The following is a 27,926-nucleotide window of genomic DNA, read 5'->3' as shown; positions in this document are numbered from 1 at the left end:
ACAACTCAGAAATATTAAGTTACATGTTTTGCCCACCAACAAACTGTTTTTAAATTCACCTGATATGCAGCACACCAGCATTCACACTTAAGTTTGAAAACAGCTGGTTTAGTATACCCTTTAGTCCCTGATACTATTACACCTGTCACCAGTAATTAAAAAGTAACCGTTTTCTATGAATAGTTTTCTAAAGCAACATTTAATTCTTAGTTACAGTATTAGGCCTATTGTATCTAGCCTACCTTATTTTTCAGGTAAGCAATTTGCCTATTATCGGGCGCAATTTGTAATTTTATTGTGTCTGGCTTGTCATTCGCTTCCAGTTGTTTTTAGCTGTAGATTACAAAACAGCTTGTTATGCAGCTTCAAACTAGTTTTTATTACCATATTATTTTTAATGTATTGTCTTTTTACTACACTTTGATTCTCGTTATTTCTCTAACGGCTAATCGGAAGTCTCACACTTTCACACAGGAAACACCTTACTTCCGCATTGAAAAATAAGGTCCATTGAAGAATACGAAATCCTACACGTTTCACTAGTGGCAGAATGTTCGGGATGACTCTAGAAAGCGCCCGCAGTTCATTCACATGACAAATTCTCCCGAAACTAAATATGATTTCATGCCGTCAAACCAGTAGTTGACTTTGTTACCCATCATGCCAACTATCTTATTCTACTGTTTAGGTCTTGAACTTGATGATTGAAAATTCTAAAGGATTCTAGAGATCTCCTTGATTAACATTCATTCAGGTAATTCTTGCGGTTTGTCATTCTGTGTAGGCTATTGATTTTATTTTAATTAAGTTTACTGTTCTTCTTTTGTTTGCTCTCTTTTAGCATACCCATCACCTTAGTATTATTAAAGGGTTAGTTAAGCCAAAAATGAAAACTCTGTCATTAATGTGTGTTCCGAAGATGAACTAAAGTTTTACGGGTTTGGAATGAGGGCGAGTAATTAATGACATATTTTCATTTTGGGGTGAACGATCCCTTTAACATTAGGCTATCCAATAACAAAGCATAAAACTATTGTAGCTTTGTTCAGTTTCTCTTAAAGTGGAACGTTTTGCCATGCCCGTTCACACACACACACACACACACACCCAAACGATATTGGACAATGACGTAGGCCTACATGTTCACTGTTGCTGCTGTGAACGCTGCAGTTTGCGTTTTAACGTGAATTTTGTTTTGCTGTCAATATTTTCATCGCTCCATCATACTAGGCTATCGTTCCTCTGTGTCGTAAGTGTGTGGACTCGCTAGTAAGACCTTTATTTTATGGTGGATATTATTAACGCAACGTTAGTGTAAACGGGCATTTAGTTATCGTTCTTGATATGATTATTCATGGAATATTCTTGCTATAGCTACATTTTGCAGCACAAGCATCATATTCAAGCTTACAATTCCATACCAATATTGACGAATATCTGCAAACTAATTTGTTCTTGCAAATATGAGGGAGAAATGTAAACAAGCTGTTGATATAGTTTACAGAAGCACATCACACGGTGGATGGCAGTGCTTATACTTGCCTGTTCGCCTCCAGTCTGTGCTTAATCATGCACGACCAGTGACCTGTTTATATTCATGAGTAAATGGTTATGATTATAGTTACTGTTGGGGGATACATGAAGTTCCAGAGCTGACTTTCAACAGGAACTAGCTGCACTGAAACTAATGACTAAATTAGTTTCAGGCATGTAGTCCAGGTGAGCATAATTACAGAGATAAATGGGCCAGGTAAGTGACAGTGGCTTATGGCGTACTGCCATGGGACAGGGCATTTGTTGTGGAAGTCCCAGTGTAGCTATGGCCCATATACTCTAGGAGCACAAGTGCTTCCTCTGAGATAAGCAGAGAAGGTAATTATGAAAAGTCTGGACCACACCGATGGACCTTGTCACCTTATCCTGCTCCGCATCAGTACTTGGGGTTACTTGCCATCACATACATTCATCATAAGGATAACGGGCTGCTTTTTTATTTATTTATTTTTCAGATTAAAGGTTCCTCTTTACTATACTTTTATTTTTCTCATAGACAAAGTTTTAAAACGGCTTTAAAATATAATTTTGAAAGGAAAATCAATACAAAAGTAAATCATTATAGTTGTTATGAACTGTAATAGCATGTATGATTTTCCCTTTAAGCCATTACATTGTTGTTTTGCATGTTACCTTTAGAATACAGTAGTAAAAAGAACCAACAGAACCTTTTTGATTCAGCTGTACATAACACTTTTTTTTTTTTTTTGTTGAAAAAAAATATGAAAAATAACAAGGTTAGTTTTGACAGATTGAGATGTTTGGTTGCGTTTCACCTGAAACATCAGATGCTGCACACTTTGACAGATGTAAAAGGTGTTTATAACTCCCACTCTCTATCTCCTCTCTGTCAGCATTTCAGTGTCACTAATAAAAGACTACAGTCCTGTCAGAACTAATTTAATACATTTCAGTTACCAACTTTAAGGTCGCAAACCTTTTCTGTCTCCGTTTTCAAAAGACATGCCAGACGACATCTAATTGATGTTCAATAGATTTTGGTTAATTTTGCCTTCACATTTTGCATTGTTCATTACCCTGCGTTTGATGTTTACTGAAGCAATTTATTCAGCTTATCCGTATTAACCTTCACACATGCAAACACACAAATAATTTTTTTAAACCTTCACTATTTCTCTTTCTCATGTTTTTTTTTCTCTCTCTCCTCTTTCATAAAATGTTGGTCATATTACAGTGAGTGCCTTGGGCAAGTGCCGAGCTGCAGGATGAGAAATGGTGCACCTGTGTGCTGTCTAAAGATAGGCTAGCAGTAGAGGGCCAGAGAGCAGACTCCAGAGGACCCATCCGTCTCAATCGAAGGCTGCAGCTGACACCTTACAAAGAGGTACAATTAATAAGGACATTATCCGTCGGCAGGCAACAATGGGGGCCTGACGCACAGACACTAACCCCTGGAGGTCTGGAGAGTAAGGGGAGGGATGGCAGGCCTGCAGGCCTTTAGAACAAGGCTCATTAGGAGCAATTTCTCCACAACATGAAATACTATCCCATAATAGAGCCATCTTTTCAAACCATTATCAGCTTCTGTGTTTGGATTGGGTCATTTTCAAGGATCAATCATACGTTTGTCAGGAGCTGCTGAAACATGTTTCTTGTCGGAAGAAAAAATATCTATAGACAAAGGCCCCCCATTTCTTTTTGTGATAAAATGTGTGTCCTTGAATCTGTTTTTTATTAACTTTCTATTATAACAGAAGGGTGAAAATTGAGTGTTTGTATATTTTCAAGCCATTTTTAATCATAACACTTTCATTGAACAACAGATATTAGAAAACACACACACACACACACACACACACACACACACACACACACACACACACACACACACACACACACACACACACACACACACACACACACACACACACACACACACACACACACACACACAAATATGATCAAGATTCAGCTGTAAAAAAAAAAAAAGACTTTTCTTTTAAATCTTTTTTTAAAATCATGTTAGCACATTTTTTTGAAGAGCAAAATCACTTATTTAAAATTAATATTGAGCCACAGAAGAAATATGTTTTAAAAGGTAGCCTTAATAGTTCAACAGAGAGTGAATAACAACATTTTGACTACAATTTGTTTCCTTCAGGAACTAATAGCACTGATTTAAGGTGATGCCATGTCATCATTCACAATGAGAGAAGACCTGTATGACATGTCCATCGTTCGGGAAGGTTGTTGCTGGTCATTGGGCAGTAGACAAAAGCTGAACTCTCTTGGTCTGGGGTCAGATCTAGATTGTGCCAACAGAGGAGGTCACTCAGCTGGAAAAGAAAAACAGAGGAGAGTAAAAAATAATGTGGACTCATGTGGATTTAGAGGCTTTTTGTTCACTTTTGCATTTCAAAATAGTGTAAATTGCAGGATATAGAGTATTTGTCACAATTGTGCTAACGTTTTCTAGGAATAATTCAGTCTCCACAAACAAAACACTTACTGTTATACCCAACAGTGCAGCATGGTAAATCAAGGTGGTGTCAATCCTGAGTGCTTTTAGTGAGGTACGTAAGTGTATATTAAATGAACCAAAGCCTAATCTGTGCTTAACTCTTTCCCGGTTATTTGGAAAGTCAAGAGATCCTTTGCCTATTATCGGTTTTATTTTGTGATACATTCCATGGGGGTGGATTGAGCTTGGTTATGGATTAACAGTGCGATCAATGGTTAGATTTGAGCCTGGCTTCGAGAGCCGAGGAAAATGAATTGGAAAATCCTTTATCGACCCACCCCTAAGACTTGCTTTTATTGTGGGTAGAATAATATTGGGATGAGTAGCTAATTTCCCATTTTAAACACAACCTTCACCCCTTGCATTCTCATTGGACTGTTTTATTTATTATAATTATTCCTCTTTCTAAATAGGTTTTACATATTCAGTGCATGCATGCTACAAATTTAATATTCAACAATATTATTGATCTGCCTTACTTAGGGTGGACGATGACACAATTTTCTTCTAGAAAAAAAACTTTGTTGTATTATTTTCATGTTATCAATGTGAAGCTGCTTTGATACAATCTGTATTGTAAAAAGCGCTATATAAATAAAGGTGACTTGACAAATGACAATATAAAACTTGAGAAATTTTGAAGATTGCATTTATTATGATGCAAAGATGTAGGTCTACATTTAAGTGCATCAATTCAAAATGTTATCAATAATATATATTTTTGCAATCTATATATACTGAAGGCCAAAGTAACAATATTAATGTAGAAATAAAATTTGAATTAGGTTGAAATGTGCTGAAATTAATTAATGCCTTTAGGGGTCAAGTCTTTTTGAGTGCAGGATTATCAGTTATCAGTAAAGACAATATAATTATAATAAATTCCTTAAATGGTTTAATTTTGAAATGCCTTCTGAGGAACCAAGCCGTTGGAAATGGAGTCAAATTCTATCTCTTCACCTTAATGTTGTTGCGTTAGGTTGTTTTAATAATAATAATAATTATTTTTATACATCTGAAAGTCAATGCAGAAAGTAGGTGCTCTGTTAATTATTACTGTTGACCCCACTGTAAAAATGTTTTCACTACCTTCATAAATAATAGCTGTGAATTATATCTTTCTGATAAAATGTGAGGAAAACACCATCAAACTCTGTCTTTCATTTTCTCTCTGTGTGGGTTCACTTTCTGTTGAAAATGCGTTTCATTGTTATTTTAAGCAATACATCACCGTTCAGATTAAGTTCCAGTTTCTGAGGAATAACAAGAAAGTTGTGATTGGAAGTATAAAAAAAAAAAAAAAATGAAAGAAAAGACAATATGGTGTAATTATTTGAATATTTGTAGTCTTGTTTTATTTCACGATAAAAACAGATTTTGGTTCTAATTCTCTCCACTTTCCATCTCATATTATTGTACAAAATCACAATGATTTCCTCCATTAAATGCCACAAATTACAGAGCGAGGAAAGGGCCAGGAAGGTGGATCCCATTCATTTCATGTTTCATTTTCTGTATTGTATTCCAAAGTTTCTCCTCCCATTCCTGCTCCTGCTCTTCATTATTGAAGTAGAACAGTGATTAACAGCAATTTACAGTATAATTATGTGAAACAAAAGGGGAGAAAAAAAACTCACTTTGCAGAAGTACAAAACAAGTGTGAAATATGGCTTACCGAAGCAATGGCAAGATGTATTGTGAGAAAGGAAATATATATATATATTTTTTTTTATTGTTGGTGGCAATAATACCTTGGAGGTCTTGAGGAAATCATGGTCATAAGCAAGCGAAAGTACTAAAGGGCTCCTCCTCTTAGTAGCTCTTATCTTCAGTGAACTCTTTAAAATGGAAGGTCCTCCATGGAGACTGGGTCAATATCCTGAGGGCTGGCACAGCAGAGAGGACTATTGATCTCTCCGTATCTGTTTCCAGTGCTCTACCTCAGCTCACATGATACATGCCACAATTCCTGCCCTGGTTCCTATCAAAGGGCCCTTCTGCAGGGCTACAAAGACGGCCGTGGCTTTCCGCCCAACATGGGGCGATTTTGAAGTTGTTTGGTGACATAATACTGTAACTGATCATATGGAGGCCTTTATAACCTTGTGGCGAAACAGAGACGCAGATTGCCAGCAAGCCCTGTCAATCAGAGGGAGAGGAGATGGCGGTGAGGTGTGAGGCCTTTATGAAAAAAAAAAAAAAAGCAAATCAGGTTAACTGGTGATCAACCAAATGTCTCTGACTCTAATGAGGCCTTAGTTGCCCATGGCAATGCGTAGTTCAGGAACAGGGTCTTTCTCCTTTCCTTGTGCAATCCTTTGATCATGTTTGCTTTTCCACTACTGGGATTCTCATTGTTGTTTTTAATTACTTCTCCGCCAAATGGCACAGATGAAAGATAGGTGTCTGTAATTAATAACATTTACATAAATTAGCATCACTAACAAGTCTCATTAGTAGCTTCTGGCTTTTGTTTTGACTGAAGTCTCATGTCACCTTCTTATATAAGCTCTAAGTATAGTGAACAATATCAGAAAGGGGGCATAATTCACTTGATCTCCGCCATATTTTTGGTTACTTCAGTGGAGGTAATTAAATCCACCACACATTCCAATGATTAGGGTCAACCTGTGGAAATATGCTGACTTCTTTATTACGGCATAATAGAACCGGCCAACTCTATTCAATTAGTCAGTTCAGAGAGATACTTTGTGGCGGTGAACATGCAGTTTTCAGTCAGGCTCAAATGGCTGATCAAAGACGCTTGCAGCTTGCCGTTTGGCTGCGTATAATGAGGGTCAGGACAATGTGCTTTATCTGCGGTTGCTATGCAGGAGACTCTTAAATGCGCCATTTTAGTCTTTTGATATTGGTCAGCATGATAATGACGGGGAGAAATTTGCTCCCATTACAATCAATATCTATACGGCGCAAATGAAAGGGAGGAAAAAGCTTTCTTTCAGGTGGACCTGTCAACCCTGATAATGACGGAAAAGCCCACAGGTTTGTCTTCAGTGCAGTGGAAGTCATGCCTGAAATGGTAGATTACTTTTATGTAGTACCTCCACAAAGGCTTCACATATGCGGCATGGCAAATGGAGCAGACCCGGGGCTCGGTAATGACTCCCGAATGCCGCTCGCTGCCTGCGCTCCTATACTTTATAATGATGCATTATGTCTTCGCACGCCGAAACCATTTTCCCCCCTTCCTCTTTATCTTTTAAGTGTGGGGGGAAAAAATGCATATTTACGTCTGGTGTGGTAAATAGACTTTATATAAGCCGCATTTGTTGTGATGTTTGCTTGCGCGCACCAAATCGTCTCCTGCCTCAGATAAAGAGCCCCACACACGCATTCTGTAACAATGTGCTTCAGCTGAGTAGATCAATAATGCACTCTCTTTCTGATGCCGGTACCAAGCGCTCTGTGATTAGTTTGACAGAAAATGACTCCCTAATCAGTGAAATGTATTCTGTTTTGGTGACTAAATGAGGGTGTTTACACTCATCCCTGTGCAGGTCAGGGAAACTCCACACTTTGCTGCTTTGAGACAGAGCACTATAATCTGTGCCAAAAGGACAGGCTGTCATTATATGCGAATGGAGTAATAGACTGACATTGATGCTATGGCGAACAATTGGTTTTTCCGGCATCAGTCAGGTGGGCTGCCGACTAAATGATGAGGGAGAAGAGGCAAAGTGATTGTGTGTGTGAGAGAAAGAACGGCTGTCAGAGGGATCATAGAGCAGGAAAGCCTGTCTTGTCTTTGTGATGGAGTCTCGCTCAGCATGGGAGATCTGACTCTGTGCCAGTCTTTTACTGTCTCTGCTTATGTAACGTTATAATAGTATCACCTTTTGTGTGCAAATGTGTGCGTATGTTTTTTTTTTTTGAGTGCTTTAACTGTTTGTGAAGATGTGTATATCATTCAGCCACTGTACCTCTCTTAACAGTGCCATTATGTGCAATGAAAGTGCTGATATTAATTTTGTTCATTTAAAACAATTATCCTCTCCATATTTTAATAGACATTCTCAGCCGCTTGTCAAATGGAGACATCTGTACCATAATGAAGCCTTTCTCTCGCTATCATTGTCTCTCTGTTCTTATATGTGACACTCTTTCTAACAAAGGCCGACGTCTTATTCAAACTTGCGCATTTGAATCGAAATAGAGACATCACTGTCCATAATCCTGTGGATGACAAGTGCGTGACCGAGTTCAAAGGTCAATGGCTGTCAAAGTCTGGTCATTTTGGGGGGGATTTGTCCTCTTCCATTCAAGTGAAAATCACGATGACGCTTTGTCTGTGGCACTATGCCGGAAACAGGCAGAACAAGGGAGGCCCGGCTCTGAGCCCTCAGTGCTAAATTTTCACCTGTCAGTGCGTTGGCCTGGTTAGAAAAAGGGCAGGGGAAAGGCTTCGACTGGCCAATAGTTGGGGTCAAGGACGGACCAGGCGCTGCCACTCCCCAGCCACATCATCTTTGTATGACAGAACCACCCCAAGGTTGAAGTTCAGTCGGGCTTTTTCAGTGACACAGAGCTTAACGTCAAACACAAGATTAAAGCAGGGGTGTTGCATCTTGGCAGAGCCCAAATGAAAATATCAAGCGCTAAGCCCTTCTCCGTGTCGAGCGGAGCCAAGGGGACAGGTAGCTAATATTAGAGAGGAAACGGCCTAGTTAGCAGTGACTGCCTGCTGCTTTCCAAGTACTCAGTCTTGGTCAAAAGGCCACCCGGGCTTTGCTGCTGCTTTATTGGTAAAATATATTACAGTTGAGGCCAGCCGAACTGCCTTATTAGAAGGTGGGGGTGTGAAAGAGATGCCCCTTTGACATATTTTCCAAGCACCGCGCATATCTCCATATTACTGAATAAATTACTATAAGTCCGGATTGTACTACTCTGCCTTTTAATATCTGGGGCTTTATGAGGAGTCAATAATTGGCTCTTTTAAACAAACATTACCTCAGTAACAATGGCGAACGAATTTGATCATTTTAGTCATAGAGAGGATGGGAAGACTTTTCAAAGAAAGACTCACTTTACAATAAGGTTCATTAGTTAATGTATTAGCAAAACATTTGTTACTGTATTTGTTAATCTTTGTTACCGTTAGTTAATAAAAATACAGTCATTCATTGTTTGTTCATGTTAGTTTACAGTGCATTAACTAATGTTAACTGTTGAAATTAACATTAACAAAGATTAATAAATGCTGTATAAGTTCATTATTAGTTCATGCTAATAACTAATTAACCTCATGTAAAGTGTTACCGACTTTTCTCCTTCAGTGAATACTTTCAAAAGTTGAACAAACATTTAAGACAGCAAAACGCATTAATCAGCCGCTGCATTTTGAGCTCCAGCCACTTGGTTATCACATCTTGTGTTATAAAAGAAAAGGAAAAGAAATATAATCAGCTCCTCACGTTAAGGAATTCTCTTCAGCAGACAGACTGGCTGGTTCTGGTTTTTCGATTACCGTCTTGTATTGCTATTGGCTTTTAATGAAATAGAAGTGGTGAGCTGAATATCTTTAACAGTCTGTTTTAACAGGCTTCATGCATGTGAGATGAGGGGAGCTGAGGAGAAGTCACTGAAGCTCATTAACCGCGCGCAGTGGAGTCAAAGGCCATCGCCCAGACCGCTGAGCAGTCACTTGACCAGAATTATCTATTGAATGTAAATAAAGACATTTCACATGTCTTAATTGTTGTTTCAAAACAGAGATTTGGTTGATCGACAGTAGAATCTATTTATATATTGAATTTTATATTGAACACTCTTAAAAATGCTGGGTTTGTTTCAACCCATGTTTGGGTCAAATATGGACAAACCCAACCGTTGGTTGGTACATTTTAAACCCAACAATTGGGTTTGTCCACATTCGACCCAAACATGGGTTGAAACAACCCAGCATTTTGGTTTTATTTAGAGTTTATGCTTTATTTATTTAGCTATTTTTAATTGTTGAGTATTTATCATTTTCCATATACTATTCTAGTAGCTAGTGTGAATATTGCATGGGAAAAGGAATATGTATCATTTTCCATATACTATTCTAGTCGCTAGTGTGAATATTGCATGGAAAAAGGAATATGTATCATTTTCCATATACTATTCTAGTCTCTAGGGTGAATATTGCATGGAAAAACTCTCCGAAACTCGGTGTGAACGCAGGAAAATAGAGAAAGACTGAGCGAGGAAAGGACATGATATAGCTGCTGGAACTAAAAGGCTGGACGGCATATATTTCTGAAGCCTTTAATCAGGTTCAAACCTCTGATATCTCATTGTCCGTTACCAGATGTTGCTGCTTTCCGCTGTGACATATGCTCCAGTCAGCCTGCACAGCCCCTCTGGTAAGAAAGAATGAAGAATTATGCAAGACTCCAGTGCATCACCTTCACCGCCTTCCCATGAGTGACAGTGACTTCAAAGAGAACAGGGTGCCTGTATCCAAAAAAAAAAAAAAAACCTGAAATAACAGCTCTACCAGAACCGCTCACAGAGTCATCTTTTAGAAATGGATCAGTGTGTGCGCCCACCCCCTGCTTATCATGCTCTCCTCAAAACCATCGCCCGAGGCTTCCTGCAAATCAGACTGCTCTTTCCTTTTTTATATGGCTCCATTTGAAATAGTGTGACTTTAAAGAAGCTAAGCTGAGACAGGCTGATTTGACAAGACAGCTCATATGCCAGAAACTCTGCAGAAATGTGCAGCATTGCTTCAGAGATATGGCTCTCTACACCCCCCAAAAACGTGTATACCTTAGAGCCAATTTGGCCTGATTAATGGAAAGTTCTGGTAGCCAAGTTGTTAAATACTTTTTTTAAAGTTCCTAAGTGGCACAAAGTAATATATAAATTAAAGTTAATAGTTTGCAATGGTATATCTTTTTTATTTACTTTATATCGGTGCAAACTAGGAATTCAAATTTTCATAGTTTGACCATCAGAAGGAATTTGAAATGAACAAAGTATAAATGAATGAAATTCAACAATTAAACAAGTAGCCATTTTATGTCTTTGGAGGACTTGCTGGTCTTTCCCGTTATAGCTGCTCAAGCCTCAGAAGCTTCAGTCCTCTAAGAGGTTTGAGAAGCTTAAAAGAGGCTTAGCTGCCCTTCTCATCACCTCTTTACTCCATAGCCGTTAAAGACCTCAAAGAGAAAACCCTCTTGTATATGTTTCATTTTGCCCCAAACACTTTCAATTCTGAAATTGAATTTTCAGTCAAAAGTTATTAGTGAACTCAATTGTTAGAGAGAATATCAGTGAGCAAACTGGAGGGGAAAAATAAGACTAATTAATATGTGACATCCAGCCTATTGCATGTTTCATGAAGAGAGAGGAATATTTATACGTTCCGGTGTGGTTTATATGAATATGCAATTGAAAATGCAAAGTAAGAAAGCCGTAATGGAAGGAAATCTTCACGCACACAAACCATGCTGTTTTATAAAGATTCAACCGTAGTACTGCTGACCCACGAAAAGACGTTCATTATTATTTCCGTTCTTTAAGTAGCTGATTTGGCCCTGTTTGGGAGTATGCAATTACTAGTGATGAGAATTTTTTTGGAGACAGAGGCTGATCCTGACGGCTTTTCTCTAATCCCTCCCCTGGATGCAGGCTTAACTAAACAGCAAGTTTGTCACAAGCTCAAACAGCAACTCAGTGTTGCACTGGATACTTCATTCAGCTTAAGCCAACTTATCAAGCACATTCAAAGCACATTCATTGAGCCATGTGGACGGGTCTTTTCTCCAGATCTATTAAATAACACTCTTATCTGTATTTAGCATATGCCACGTATGTCTGCATTGGCGGCTTTAAGCAGATTCACACTCCAAACACCTCGAGCCATCATCGAGCTGAAGCGACAGATAACATTCGGAAACTTCCGTAGGACGTGCCGGTTTAACATCTCAATAACTTTATTCCACATTCAAGCAGTTTATTTATTTATTAGCTTCTCAATGTCAGTGAATTCCATATAATTTGCGTTGTTACTCCTCCAGATGGGTGTATTTATTTTGAAAGCAAAATGCTGCTATTTGGTTTTCTCTTGTACCTTTTCCATTCAGTCTATTCAGAAAGCAGGGAACACGATAATGTACAGTAAGTGGCAGGCTGAATCTGAAAATTGCATGCTGGTGGTGAATGTCTGTGTAATGCATAGCATTGCATTCATAGCATGCAGGCTTAATATAGTAAAATCTGTTTTTACAAAAGATTCCTTAATAGTAAAAAAAACTAGTACATGGACTAAACAGGCACACCCACAAGTTTAAACAATCCATCTGTAAACAATCCATGAAATGTAAACTGTGCAATGATTTGATAAACACAACACCCAACACAAAAAAGCAACAATTCAATATGTTGCAGACCAAACTGAATACATATTCAAGCGAGATTAACTCAAAACATGTAGTTAAATACAATAAACTCCGTTAATAATAAAGCACATCAGCTCAACAAAAGCTGGAAAGCATCCAGGAGAACGCCTGCAGATGCACCATAGTGGAAAATCATTCAGAGAGAGATGTGTTCAAGCTGAAGTGCTGAGGTTGGGAGTTTAAAACAGAGTGCTGCCCTGCACATTTTCATAATCAGTTTACTGGGGCCCCCCATTCGGTCAGACACCGGCCCCATCCTTTGCATCAGTCCATTTGTCACCACACAATGTTTGGCACAGCACCATCTTATTCACAAGCTAATAAAAATGCAATTAGTCGGTTGATATCTTTATAATTTGATTTGATTGCTCGTTATATCATTTTTTTTTTCTTTTTTAATATAAACATTTAGGTTGTAACATCATTGATGGATGGGGAGGAGAGTACCATATCTTTTCAAATCTGAAGAACCTACTTTAGATGCAGTAACATGGACAACTGCGGTAAGCATCGGAATAGAAACAACCGTTGAACTCTCGTCCAAAACAACTTCATTCTAACATTGAAAATTGAAACTTTTAAACGCAACTAATTATGTTAAATTAGGTTCATTATGGACGCAAAATCTGAAAACAGAATGAAACGCGATTTTTTTTTGTTTAAAAAAAAAAAAAAAAAAAAAATTGTTTTTCCTCCAAACGCGAAATATTCCGTAATTTATTTTAGAGATCTGATGCAGGTGAAGGTAAAGGTTCATTATTAACACACCTAAATACCATACTAACCTTTGTGATGTCACTTTTATAATGTACAAATTATTACCGGTATCAAAGGAATGAACAAAACAGGGTGGCAGTGGTGTGTTGTAACGGGTAGGCTAATTGAGATTTGTAAGAAAGTCGTTTAAGGCCATGTGATTTTTGGAATTGTTTAGGATAATTATTTTGTATTTTTATCATTGTCTCTTTAATACATTTTTTCTGTTCATCATTTAGAAGCTAATTGCAAGAATTTTTGTAAAAAGATTTTTTGGAGGGTTTCCTCTCCCAGAATTTACCCCAATATAATAAACTTATAAAATGTGTTTAAACCAGTAAAATTGTGTTTTGCACTTTTTTTCTGAAAATAACTAAACAATTTCTAATAGCTTATTTTTTTATTATTAATTTGGCATTTGTGTTTATTATTATTATTATTATTATTGCTACTACTACAACAAAGCATCGATGTGCCCAATACAAGTATCATTATCATCACTTTGCTCCTTTTAGAAAACAGTTTTTTTAGTTTAAAAAATAAATAAAAATAGTATAATAATAATAATATCTGATTGATGGACAGGGACAACAGAACGACAGTCCAAGGCTCGTCTAGCTTTTCTTCAAAAAGTAATAGTATATATATATATATATATATATATATATATATATATATATATATATATATATAGCATATATCCATCAAATGTTATTACCATCACACACATCATCAAACATCCACACCATCACAAATTAGATTATACCAAAATCCAGTGGGTGGTTCATCAACGTCAGCAAGATCATATGTTATTTTAGTACATGTGATGAAACCAATTTGATTTGTTAGATTTTTTTTTCTTCTTTTTTGTAAATTTCAGGCAGCCAGACGCGCCTCTATCTGCGCTTAAGAGATAACTAACATCCGTTGGCTATTTATGTCTTTAAGTTCACGTGGGCTGAATAAATAGGTTACATTCACACATTGAGAAACAAATTTAAAGGTCGTAAATATAGAAGCACGTAGGCTATGTTTATTTGGAGAAAATAAAATGAACATGATATTATCACAGCAAGAAAACAAACGTAGTCTGCGCCGAGCTAATAAAGTGTCATTTCACACAGCAGACAGTTTTGGCACGATGTTTTCCCGCTATTTTAATAAACAAATTGTATCTTAATATTCAAACGCAGCCATGCTTTATTTGCAAATTACGCAGGCTATAGCTTAACTGCGTAAATCATTATTTTCCTGATTCGGTCGTTTATCGGGTTAAACTATTCGCAAATACTTTGATTTTATTTTAAAAACAACTTCTAATTATTTCAGACATATTACGACGCGCGCAAAATAAATGTATAAATCCCGCGGCTTCGACTTATATTTGCCCGGATATAAGATTATTTTACTCTGTCGTTGAAGTGTGCTGAGAAAAGACGCCTGTAATTCCTCTCTCTGTTTGATATTAGCACAAGGGCTTTGCTTCTAGAGCCTGTGTAAAGGAGCAGTGTGCAACTCCTGCTGCACTGAGCACTGAGCCCCGAGACTCCAAGAACAGCATCCTCCTCTCATACCTGTTGAGAACTCTTTCATCCTTAATGGGCTCATTAGCCACATTGTTAATTGAGTGCTATTCAGGGCAACATCAAAGCAATAATAAAAAAAAAAAAGAAAGAAAGGAAAGAAGAGTATGCAGCTCCTTTATTTATTTTTGGCAAATAAGAGACCCGACAGCGCTCTAAATGCAGCTTTCGTGGGGGGTATATGCTGAAGGAGGCTTATTAGTTTTGTAGTGCATTGTGTGCCATTATGTTTCAAACATTAAGCACAATAATATTTTCTCTTCTGATGGCATGCGTTTCAGTTGCATTTCTACTTCTTTAAAGAAGTCTCTTGTCCTTTGTCACAAAGCAGAGAGGGTGGCTCCTCATGAGGGTATTTCTCTACAACAAAGTGTCACGAAAGGATGCTTGTGTGTGAAACAATAAGGCAGGACAGTTTATTTTATTTTTATTATTGTAAGAAGGTATTAAGTATTATAAGCATATAATATATAAGCCTATATATAGTCTCTTAGATGCTTCTAATTATGATATCTAAATTAGAATGACAATTTCAGCTCTGTCCATGAGAGAGAGATTCAACTGCTATTACCAAACATCAGATTGAACAGAAATAGAGAGAGAGAGAGAGAAAAAAAAAACATTTGAATTTTATTCAATTGATTAAAATAAGGAATTATTATAAATGAATTAAAATAGGTAAATACAAATAATTTGATCATCAAACTAAAGAACATATAAATGTAATATTAGACATCAAAACATGTTGTTATTTTCTCTCTCCTTGTTGCTTTTTTCTTCCACCGATTTTCCATCAGCTCAGTGTTTTCCCTCATGGTGCAATATTAGGTGGTAATAGGATAGGAAAATTGAAGCTAACTCATTGGAATTAAATTTATCAGCATGTGTTCAGAGGTAATAAGCTGTCAGTTATAAACTGAAGATCTGTATTTAGATATATGATAGGGAAGAATAATGAATAGGCAAAATAGATGAAGCTGTTTTGCAGCTAAATTAGTTATTTAGGACCAACAGACCAAGAGCAGATTTGTGATAATGACAATGATTATTTTTTATTTTATTTTTTTTCTGATGTAGATCTATAGACTCAAAGATTGTTGTTTTTTTTAACAGCGAAAGAGTTCACCGTTTTCACAGTAACGTGTTGATAAAAGACATGGAATTGTGAAAAACATCAAACTTTTTAATGAAGGAAACCTAATGAGTATCAAGAGTAGTGTGCTTACATGGAAGGCTGATCAAACTGGAACCCTGTGAACCAGAGATTGTGTTGCAAAGGAGCTTGCTGACTTCCTTCCCCGGGGGGAGGCTGCCTGGCTTTTACTAGAAAGCACAGGGGGGAAAAGTTAATTTGCACAGCCATGTGTTCACTGCTACAACTCAATAATCCACCTCTTCCTATAAGCCCATGTTTTTATATAATAATAATAATAATAATAATAATCAATAACATTTAAAGAAGAGTAACATTCACATTTTAAAGGCTGTCAAAAATAAATCATTTCTGTCTGAATTTCCTAAAATAAAGCCAAAACATGAAAAATTGAATGCCAATAAATAATACATCACTTATCAGGTGATGAATGATTTATTAGTATCCTGGAGACTTTGTTGTGCTGATGTTAAAAATTCTCATTACCTAAGTGCCCAAAATGAAATGAATTCAAAATTGTTGCTGCATATCAATTTTGTAAGCCTTTACATTATTGATAAACAGAGATGATTGTTGTCATTGCCAACTTTTACTGTGATAACAGGTTGTCATGGTTTATTTTAGATTATTGTGCCACCTGCTTAGTTGTCATGACAGCTTTTCAAATTCTGAGATTTTGACATCAAAAGTAAATTGAAATCTATTATTGTGAAAGAAATTTAAAGGGGACAAAAGTAGATCAAATAATGTAAGACAGAGAAGACTGGAAACACCTATCCACACCGCCCACGTATATTTTTGTGTGTGTAAATATTCATGATATTATACTGTACAGATGATTGATACTTGGACTGATTCATCTTGGATAGGAATAGTGAATAATTAAAGTGAAAAGTCAGAATGTTGAACTTTAATGTGAGATTTCAACATACTTTAAATGTAAAAAAAAAAAGAAAAAAGAATTTGCATTTTAAAACATGCTGCATAATTATTGCCTATGCATTAGTATAATGCATAGCTGGTATTTCTTCCAACTCTGTGGTTTATTAATTTTGTAATAGAACTCCCAAGAACAATACAGAATTAAAGCTGTATACAATTGCAGATTATAATTTCCCCACCCCAGCATTTAAAAATAAAATAAAATATAATTGTATGTATATCAAAATATAAATATATATTACCTTGCATTAACAGTTATTGGTACAGTATATCATTGATACAATTCACATCAGATTTCAATTTACATTCATCTTTATATAAAATTCCATTTTATATGTATTATGATTAATTACGACTCATCTTTCACTTCATTATCTTCCAGCTTAACAACATTAATATTCTTTGAATTATCAGATTTCAACATGGAGATGCTATTTTCATAAAGGGTGGAAGATAAAGTACAGTACAGATTATATGTGAAATAATTAAGGGTTCTTGTATTTGCACTAGAAATAAAGCTTCGGATTTCATAACTGTTCGGATAAACACACATTTTAGAGATACTAATTTCAATATTTTACCCAAACATTTATTTATGAATGAATTAACATTTTTAAAAATTATTATTATCATTAGTTGCAGGCAGTATTAAAAATATGTTTGAATGACTTTTTTTAAAGGTGTTTAGCAGAGGTGAGTAAGGTAAACGAGGGCTTTTCCTAGGATTTTGGAGTAAAAATGATCCTTAGGACAAAGAATAGCATCACACTGGCATCAGAGTGGGTGCACAGAAGCCCAGTTTTAATATAAATCTCACATTCAGAGAGGGAGATGGAGCAGATACCTTCTTTCTTCTGACCCACTCTGTGTAAACAGGCAATGACACGAAGAAAAGTATATTAAAAAAAACCCAGCGTGGCTGCTGGACTGGCGTCTGATGCCTGTCAAATCATTAAATAGGAGAGGTGGCATTATCAATTGCAGGGGATCAGCGATAGTGATGGCACATGGTTGGGATGCGCTATGTCTTCCACGGGGGCACTCCAGGGGCCTTTTGTGAATTTATAAAGCGAGATAAAATCGGCTTCATATTTCGCCACCAAATCGCCTGATGAAAGCAGGCAAGGAAAGAGAATTGCATGGTGGGTGCTTTGTCACAAGTCTCATTGGCTCCAAGGGTTGATGATGAGAAGGGGACAAAAAAAGAGTGAAAAGGTAATGAGAAAAAGCCAAGCAGCAGGTTTGCTCTATTTAATAAGTCATCACACCGCTATCTCATTACCTGCAGCGTGTCTGGTGAGAAAGGCGAAGCATTGCAGTGTACACTGACAAACTTTTGTCTGTTTTGGGATAATGTTATCTTCCCGGAATATCTCCCGTAAAGCTCGAGGAGCCAGACAGGAGCCTCACTTTCCCTTTGCACTGACACCATTACGCCACTCTCTCTGATATTAATAATCTTGACAAAGTCTGTAAAAAAAAAAAAAAAAAAAATCTGCTCTGGTTCTTTTTTTCTTTTTTTTTTCGTACAGGAATGTGTGATTGCAATTAAGATACGAGTCCTAACACAATGTGAAAATTAGTGGAATCTGGGTTTCGGATAATTACATACAGAGCTTAGCTTTAAAATACCCTCCCTCAATCACATGAAAACAAATGATCTGGCAGACACCAGGATAAAAAAAGCAAGATTGTCCTGTCCTCGGGATACAGGCAATGCTACTTGGCACTATCATTTCTTTCTGCTGTTCATCTCATAACTCATCAAACAATTTGTGCTGTCTACACAGAGCCTTTATTCTCTTTCCTTAGGTTTTATTCTGCATCTAAACTGCACACGTACAAAAAAATACAGCAGCCTGAAGGCAATTGGGTTTTAATGTTGGAGATGATGAATGAGAAAAAGCTGATTTTCTGGCAGCCGGATCACTGCGAGAGGACTCCTGGCTCACATTTGATGTGGGCAGTTAAAACAGAAAAGAAATAAATGAGATGTAATAAGAAAAAAATCTTGAAGCAATAGCTGAGACAGCCCTAGTCTATTACTCAAGCGACGCACACAAAGCCAGTCTTTGTGATCTGACAGTCCAACGCGAACGCAAAAAAAAAAAAATATTACCTGCTAATTTACTCTGTTGCGACGTATGCATAAAATATCTGTAGTATTACCACGTCTTATCATGCAAACTCGCAGACTTCGGGGTGGTGGGTTTCTGAGTAGTGGCTGACACAGATGCACGCCAGAACAGATAGCGCGGTCACATGCTCCTATCAGCAAGCCCTCACTCAGAGGGGATTTTTGAAGCGTGTGGAGTTTTTAACATGGAAATTGGCTTTGAACCCCATCTGCACAGGTCGGCACATCTTTGGGCGAGGCAGTGCTACTGCTGACAGGGAAAATGAACCATCAATTCCTTATAATATGGCCTGATTATCATCCTACTTACCCCCTGCAAATTCCAACTTAGAGCTATTCGGTGCCATCAAGGAAATAGTGTAACCCCAGAAAAGATGTGACCCCCTTCAATTGATGCGCTTTTTAACCAATAGGAGACACATAGTGTAGGTCTAGGTTTTTTTCCAAACATAAATAAACAACTTTAACACAACTGTTGGCATTAAAGCTAGCATGGGTCACAAAAAGGTAAATTTATCATTAACTTATCATCTCTTTTTTACGTTTTAGAGAAATTTCAAAAACTTTTTTTATTTCCCCCCCAAATAACGAGGGAAAATTCTACAAGACACCTGACATTCTGTTGCAAAAACACTGAGCGGAGTACAAAAGACATTAGACATTGCCAGAACGGTGACAACAACTGTTAGTCAGCCAAAGTTATCCAAATGCCAAAAAAAATTGAGAATTCGAAACAGCTCCTACCTTTGTATCCCTGTTGTTCTCATCAAATTAACTAGGACTAGTCTGGCTGTGGTACCTCCCCCCCCATCCGTCCCCCCCCCTCGCAAAAGTGGAGAGAAAAACTAGCTGACTGCGACTTAAATGTATAACACTCAACCTAAAGAGCAAAGTTTCAATGTGTGAAATGTGAGTGATCAGCAACTTTTTTGCGGCAGGACCCGGGTTTAGTTCGGCTTGGGATGTCTTTATTGGAAGGGGATTTGTTTTGTTGTTTCCTTGGGCCTGTCCAGCCCGCTGGTGTCCTTTTCACCCGGCCAGGCAGCTGGGTCCCGACCCCTCAGATCTGCCCCTCAAACGGGGCTTCTTTCAGGCCCCCGCTGGGTCCTCCCTGTCTCCTCCCTTCAGCAACATCCCATTCACCCCAGAGATAACTTTATTCATCTTGCGGATCATTGTATCCAGTTGAATGAGGGAACTATGCAGACACTCTAGTGAATTGAACAAGTCTGTGGGGATTGGGAAAGGCCGGGGAGGTTGTGCGAGTGGGGGGGGGGGTGTGTGTGTGGGGTGTCTTAATGTCTTCATTTAGAACGGGCCGAGAAAACGTCACGTCTCACTTGTAGCTGACCCAACTGATTTACTCGACGGATTAAACAAAACCACATTTTGTTAGCTACTTGTCGCCATTGAGTAACACTTGACTGTTTCTGACAAAACCATAAAACTTTTTCTTGTTATAAAATATCGAACGCTCACTTTTCCTCAACGCCATTATCACCGCAGAGGACGATATGGATAGCTGTGAACGCCGGCTTTCCCTCCGCCTGTGTGAAATCCGGCTGCATTCCTCTCTTATTTTGTCATCAGAGAGTTTGAGCGGAGGTGTCTCAACTGTGTTTGATTTGCCTGCTGTGAGGCTGGCAGGGACAGTTGGGCTTATTCTCTCGCCCGCCTCCGCCCAAGCCACCCGGACCACCCTGCTCTTCTCTCATCATTCATATTCAAGCCAAGGCCTCTTGACAAGTCCGCTGATCTCACTCAATGTTTTGTGATATAGACAATACTTTTTTTTTTCTCCCTCGCTCTCTCTTTCTCACTCACTCCAACTTCTCTCTCTCTCTCTTCTCAGAAAAAAAAAAATCTGAAACCATCACACTCCTCCAGGCATGGCAGTGTGATTGTAGAGAGGTAGCAGTGCAGGATTACTCCCCTCTGTGAGCTCCCTGCTAACAGCAATGGCTGCCTCCCTCCCAGCCCCCGTAAAAGACAGTCTAATGAGGCAGATAAGCAGATGCCAACAGACTCCACACTATGTCCCACTGATACTTTCCACACACCAACCTAATGATTTATTATCTATAAGCCAAAAAAAAAAAAAAAAAAAAAACTTTGGATCGGGTCGGACAACCTGCAGAAAGTTTCTATTTAGTTTTAAATGTTTATATATATATATATAGAAAATAGGATCACAAAAATGAGATGGATAAAAAATATGGCCTTGTAAAGTAAAGTAAAGTAGTTTCAAATGTGAATCAAATTAAACAAGGTTACAAAAACATTGATTTTTGGAGATATTTCGACCAAGAGTTTGCAACGGCTTCATCAGCTGGGGGATTTGGACTAACGCAAAAGAGAGAAGTTTATACATTAGCGCTGTAGTTGCAAAACACTGTTGATATTCAAATGATTATTGTGCAAAATCTGGGATAAGCTTCAGTGTGAGAGCCCCTCTAAGTGCCTACAACTATTGCTAATTCCCCTAACCATTGTGTGTGTCACAAAGGCCTTAATCCTGTTTCACTTTTGCTGAAGCTCAGGCTATTTTCCCTCTCATAAACCAACAACACTCCCCCTGGCCAGGCCTGAGAGGCTCAGAGAAAAGGCGCTATGTGTGTATACTTCAAGGCTTTTTCTGTGTTACTTGGCCGGTGCTCTGCATAAACTTTTAAGTGGTCCCAGTAGGCCTGAAACACCTCTCTGCAAAAATAATAAGCCATCTTAGACTGAAAAAGAAAGAAAAAATCACAGCAAATAATCTTAGGTCAACCTAATTATACGTTGGAATGTATTAGAACTTTAACGTCAAAGTATATCTGACTTTATTTTCTGGTAAACCTTTGTGTGTGTGTGTGTCTTGCTGTCTCTGGCAGTTCAGCGATGGGCCTCTTAATGCACATCGTAAATACATTATTTATAACTTCGATGTCCAGAATCAAAGATTAAGAATTAGGGCAAGATTCATTCGGAATGCTATGTGGTTTTGCACAAAGAAAAGCACCATAACATCCTTCCTTGCGATGCATCTTTAAAAAGAATATACAGAGGTGAAACATCCAAGGCCAGCGCTCATCTCAGTGTCGAAGACTGAACAAGAATAAGAATATACAAACTGTCAACATAGATGACAGGGTCATCTATCTTGTCATATTTATAAATGAGAATTGACGTAGTGAATCCTAAACACATATCCAAACAAACTTCCTCATAACCCACAGTCACTATGTCAAGGGCATATTACCTAATTTTTCTTTCTATAATATTTTTTTAAACATCTCGAATCTGAATTGAACAACCGAAAACATCTCTTAGGCAGAGGTGCGTGAGAGGGCTTTTGCGTAGCTCTCAAAGTTCGCGTGTAGAGTTTGTGGGAGTATTTAATAGACAGTGCTGTATAAAGGCTGTCACGCTGTGCCAAACCCATCCTCTAATAAGTACATGATGGCTTTATTCGATATGTGTGTCGTGCGGCGTGTGAGAGCGTATGCCAGCGTGTGGCTTGTGTTCGCTCGTGTAACAGGTGTGTGAGATTGCGGTCCGCTCTTTTTTTAGAAAAGAAGGGGAGAGTTGGGCCTCATTGTTCCACAAACAGACATCAGCTGGAAACTGACAAATGTGGGATTAGCCTGTACTTATAATCAGCTAATAGCTCACTATGTGTTCCTGTCAATCAAGCTTGAACAGTGCACAGTGTGTGTGCAGCAGATTTAACCAGCAGAAACATGGCTACTGTACACTTTATTGTTATTTCACAAGGGTAAAGGGACACTTAGTTCTCATGCTATATGACCTGCACTTCAAGAGCCTTATGGACCATGCAAGGGATTTCACATGCATTCTCTTTTTTTTTATTTTTTTTTTTATGCATTTAATTGTAGTTTTACATCGTTTTCTAACGTTCTCTCGTTTTATTTGCAATTTAGCCTCGAGTTTATTTTCAGGCTGGCTAGAGCAATTTTGATATTTATTTATATTTACATCATTTTATTTGCAATTTAGTCTTGAGTTTATTTTCAGGCTGGTTATAGAAATGTTGATATTTAATTTATTTTTATATCACTTTATTTTGCAATTTAGTCTTGAGTTTATTTACAGGTTGGCTGGAGAAATGTTTCTCCTCACCTATAACATATTTAAATTCTTTTGATTCATGCCAGACGATCAGATAATTGAAGTTTACAAATAGTACGCCAATGGAACTTGTATGACTGACGCGCAGATATGAATCTAATTTAAGTCGTCAGTCATCAAGCTGCAGTGATTGAGTTTATATCAGTTGCTTTGTCTAATTGCTGCTGCAACTCACAAAAGCACTAAATTGAAAAACTGTTATAATGTGGCTGAAATGAATTATGAATGTAGATGATCACAGATTGTAATTGACCGCTGTTCACCTGCCTATTTAGTGTGGTTAGAAATTGAATTTATGATGGTGTCTTCCAGCAGGGAGCTGCATGTGTCAGATCCTCACTTCATAATATCTCTGAAAGTAGATGGATTAATGATGTCAAACCCAAAGTAAAAGAGAATGCAATCATAATACCATCCACAATATGTGCAGTTAAACATTAGATTAAAAAAATTATCATTTTAATAAGTGTGCTTTTATTAAACCCATATCAGGAAAATTTCTCATTTACCATTTTATGAGCACGAGTGAGGTAGAAAATAATTACATGTTCTAATACAAGTATACAACAAGTAAGTGAATCAATTTCCGGCAGGTACAAGTTTTTTTTTTTTTTTTTTTTTTGAAGTTGTGACATCTCAACTGTCATATAATCACTGAAATTCTTAATAGGCATCCAGCAGGGCCAGTGCTCTTGTAAAGGTTACGGGAAGCACTGGTGCAGTGAGCATCTTTTAATGTTTCATTAGTCAATTTACAAGAATTATGGTGATATCAAAAGCAATTTATATATGGGTCATGTGATGCTATTAGTATTATTTTTCTGGATCTATTAAGTTATTCAAATTTGTTAAAATGCAATTTGTGTAAAAAGAATGACCTGAATACACTATCATTTCTGAATTAAAATACATTTTTGTGTTTTTGTGGCTCTTAAATTGAAAATAAAAAACAGTACATTAAAATATATATATTGACATAAGTAATTTGGCATAATCTCTCTTTTTTTATATAAAAAAAAGCAATGAAACGATTTTGATTTAAAATACTGTATTATTAGAAATCTTTTGTCTGCAGAATCCGGCAATGTGGCATAACCAACATTTTGTTGTCATGTGAAAAAAAAACATAAAGCAGGAAATCTCAGAGAAGACTGCTTTAAATTCTCATAGTTCTGTTTCAGCATATCACATATTTAATGAACAGACACATTTTATTATAAGTAAAATGGGTAACCTTAAGAAAATGCAACAGTGTTCATAATATTACTATTTCATTACTATATTACTATTTATTACAATATAATAATACTATTGTATTACTATTTGTTGTAAACGTTATTGAAAATAATTATATTGTGTAAAGTGCAAGGGATTTTCTTTTTAGTCCAAATTACTGCAAGCTCTGAATTGTGACCTGAATCTTAATCCTTATCTGTCTGATGGAGGGAAGATGTTTGAAGGTAAAGGTAAGGTGAAGGTAAATCTATCTGCCACTGATATTAACACAATGCCCTGCAATTAATCAAATCTTATAAGCTTTTTTTGTGTGTCTGTTGATACAAATGGGGATTCAGTGATAAGATTTCTGCTGGATCCTTGTTGATAAAATGCACCATCTTTGTGTTTATGGAAATGCATTATTTTCAATTGAAGCAATGGAAAAGCACTTCCCTTGTCACACAAAGGCCCCTTGCTAAGCTCCAACAACTTATTAGATTTATTAAGGTCTTATCAAGTGTGATATGCTCGAGGACCCAGGTGGCCATAAAAATGATTCTCTTATCAGGTGTTCATTGGAAGTGGAATTAGGATGGAGGGTTCTAGTTAAGAACTTATTCATACAGGAGTTTAATTATTATTAAAAGAATGGCGGCACAATAGCTGGCACTGGCGCCCGTTGCACTCGGAATCTTAACCCCCAGGAACCTTCATTCAGAAGGGCTGGCATATCTCAGACCCGCACAGGCTTAATCTGAGGCACGCTGGGTCCGAGAGGGGTGAGTTGCACTGTTAATTCCATATTGAAGGTGGGCACGTGTTGAGAGGAGCTGAGACAGGTAGCGGGTGCCAGGGGAGTCAGCCTCATGCCCTACGAACGATTGCCAGGCGAGGTGTTAATTGGGAAGGTGCAATGGTGGATTGATGTTGCAGGAAAGAGCGTGCATGGTCTCCGACTCTCCCATAAGTCATTGCTCCCATCTTAAACAGACTTATTATGCTGCCAAGACATGTTGTTACGTGTTATACGACCTGTACTGATTTCAGTTTTAATAGTGCTACGACAGGTTGTGATCCTATATAATGGCTTATTTACTTTTTTTTTTTTTTTTTTTGCGTGTGCATGCTTGCGGGAGAGATGTGACATGTAAAGTCTGATTATGTTTTGACATTTATTTTTATGTCGTTACCTACTTACCTACACGTTTGTTGCTTATATCTCATGTACTGTGAATAAATAACGCATTCATTTCATGCATTGCTGTGTCCTTCTATAGACACTGTGGTGTATTCAGTGACTGCAAGGCAGTTATAATTTCATTTGTTGCATTATGATATTTTTAATGTCACAGCATACATGTACTCTAGTCCGGGTACATGTCCATCTTCAACCATTTGAATATGAATGCACCCTCCCGGGTACAGCAAAAGCTGCTCTCTTCAGAATTCACACAACCTTCAATTTAACCTCAGAACCATTATGTTCAATGGGGAACGGCCTCACCATTGTCGAAAATGCAGCATCCTGTTCAGCAAAAAGGATTTAATTAAGCCCAACACATTCCAAAAGAAAGTAATTTCGGGACACAATCATGTGTCTCGAAAAGATAATTCCTCTTAATGGGTGGCTTTTGAATACGTTGACTGGAGCCCAAACTGGACCTTAGTATGATATGTATATATATATATATATATATATATTTATTTGTGCATGTGTGTGTGCAATAGACAGCATTCACAGTGATTGGATCCTGCCAATACATATTAAATACATTGTGTTTTGTAATGTTGCTTGCGCTAATTCCAAAAGTAAAACCTTTCTGAAGATGGTTGTTTTTGTTTTTTTTAGGTAACACTTTAGTTTAGGGTCCAATTCTCACTATTTACTAGTTGCATATTAGCATGCATATTACTAGGATATTTTCTGTTTATTAGTATGTTTAAAGCACATATTAGCACATGACCATATTATACATCCCTTAACCCTTCCCAATCCCTAAACTCAACAGCTACCTTACTAACTATTTATAAGCAGCAATTAGGAGTTTATTGAGGCAAGAGTTAATAGTGAGAAGTGGACCCTAATCTGAAGTGTGACCATAAATTGTTCTTTATTTCATTTAGTCTTATTTGTTCTCCAGTGGTTCACAGTTGGTTTGACTCTGTTGTTTCTCTCTAACAGATCCGAGGACATCCGCGATGCACCTACCGTTGGTCCGGACCTCAAAGCGAGCCTTATGAGATGGGTCTGCACACACAGCTGTCACCCAGGGTGTTGATATCTTAATCAACACAGGGAGGGACACATGATTCAGTTGTGGGGGGGGGGGTGAGGCTGCATTTATGCCTGGGAAGGGTGAGGTGGGACGTGTTGGGTCAGCCTGAACAGCAAGGAGGGACTTTGGGGGAGCACTCCCCCCTTTGTGCCATGTGCTGCGGAGACATAATGAATTACATTATAATTATAATACAGGCTGGACGCAAAAGGGACAAAACAGATATTTGAGCAGGGGGTGGAGAGGTTTGTTCCACTGAGACTTCGGCCTCAGAGCACGGTCATTCACACTCTTTAACGCAATTGCACACTAGCTTTCGCTACCATGAATGGGCTTTATCTCGCAGTATGCACAGCACTTCAGCCTGTTTAATGCAAGTGCGTTGGGATGATCGCTACACAGACTGCCAGTTCTATTTAAATCATTTTTCAATCAGTGTTATTATTTGTCGTTGTTTTGATCATGCTGAAAATGATCAATTCTGTAATTGTGCCTGCACTGCTGGAACAGAAAAAGCTCTGTAGTAAATCTGCATTGATACCGCCGGTAAATTAGTATTCTGTGCATTGATGCTTGCTTATTGTGAATGACAAGACAATCCTGACCCCATCAACACCGTACCAGACATGTGCAGAAGAAACGTCAACTAAAATAGAAATCCATCCTGATGCATGTAATACACGAGTGTGTGCACATATGATGGCGTGCATATTGCTGTGCATTCGGTGAGGAGTGATCGGTGTGTGTGTGTGTGTGTGTGTCTACACAGGGTGCTGTTGGTCAGAGTACCGGTAGCATGGGCGATGAAGCCTGGGGGTGTTGGCTGTGGGGGAGGGTTGGTTGCTGGAGCAATAGAGAGAGGCCGAGGGGAGGGACGCTGGCAGTGACTGAGAAGATGAGGATTTGACAGTGAGGTGACAGAGAGTTCAAACAAAATGAGGCTTGTAGATTAGCAGCGCTCCCCTCTGTGACAGGTGTCATCTCTGGGGGCAGTCTGTCACTCTGCCTGCTGCCACTCTTTATATAATACGAGGATGGAGAGCAAGGAGAAGGAGGCAAGAGAGCGTGGAGTGCGTGGAAGGGTGGCGCCAGTCTCACCTCGCTGAGCACATCCTGCAGGAGTCTCCCTGCCAGTCATACCCATTAAAGCCCGCCGTAGAAACATACACATGCACACCACACGGATACACCAGCCCAGCCAAAAGCAAAATATTCTATTAGGGCCCATGACGCATCCACTTGCTTTCATGTAAATCGAGCCTTTGGGAGGGCTAATGCTTGCA

The 27,926-nt window shown here is 38.0% G+C and overlaps 1 long non-coding RNA gene across 1 annotated transcript; it reads left to right on the top strand.

The window, feature by feature from the left end:
* Positions 1 to 568: 568 nt before the first annotated feature.
* LOC309507249 lies at positions 569 to 26,671 on the top strand. The gene is made up of 3 exons (XR_014209100.1): positions 569 to 754; positions 2,750 to 2,899; positions 26,550 to 26,671. It is a non-coding gene; the product is annotated as an uncharacterized lncRNA (long non-coding RNA).
* The last annotated feature ends 1,255 nt before the right edge of the window (positions 26,672 to 27,926 follow it).

Source organism: Leuciscus leuciscus, assembly GCF_965113295.1.
Source record: "Leuciscus leuciscus genome assembly, chromosome: 10".
Taxonomy (NCBI): domain Eukaryota; kingdom Metazoa; phylum Chordata; class Actinopteri; order Cypriniformes; family Leuciscidae; genus Leuciscus; species Leuciscus leuciscus.
The sequence above is the reverse complement of the archived record's forward strand: the minus strand, read 5'-3'. Positions and strand labels throughout refer to the sequence as shown.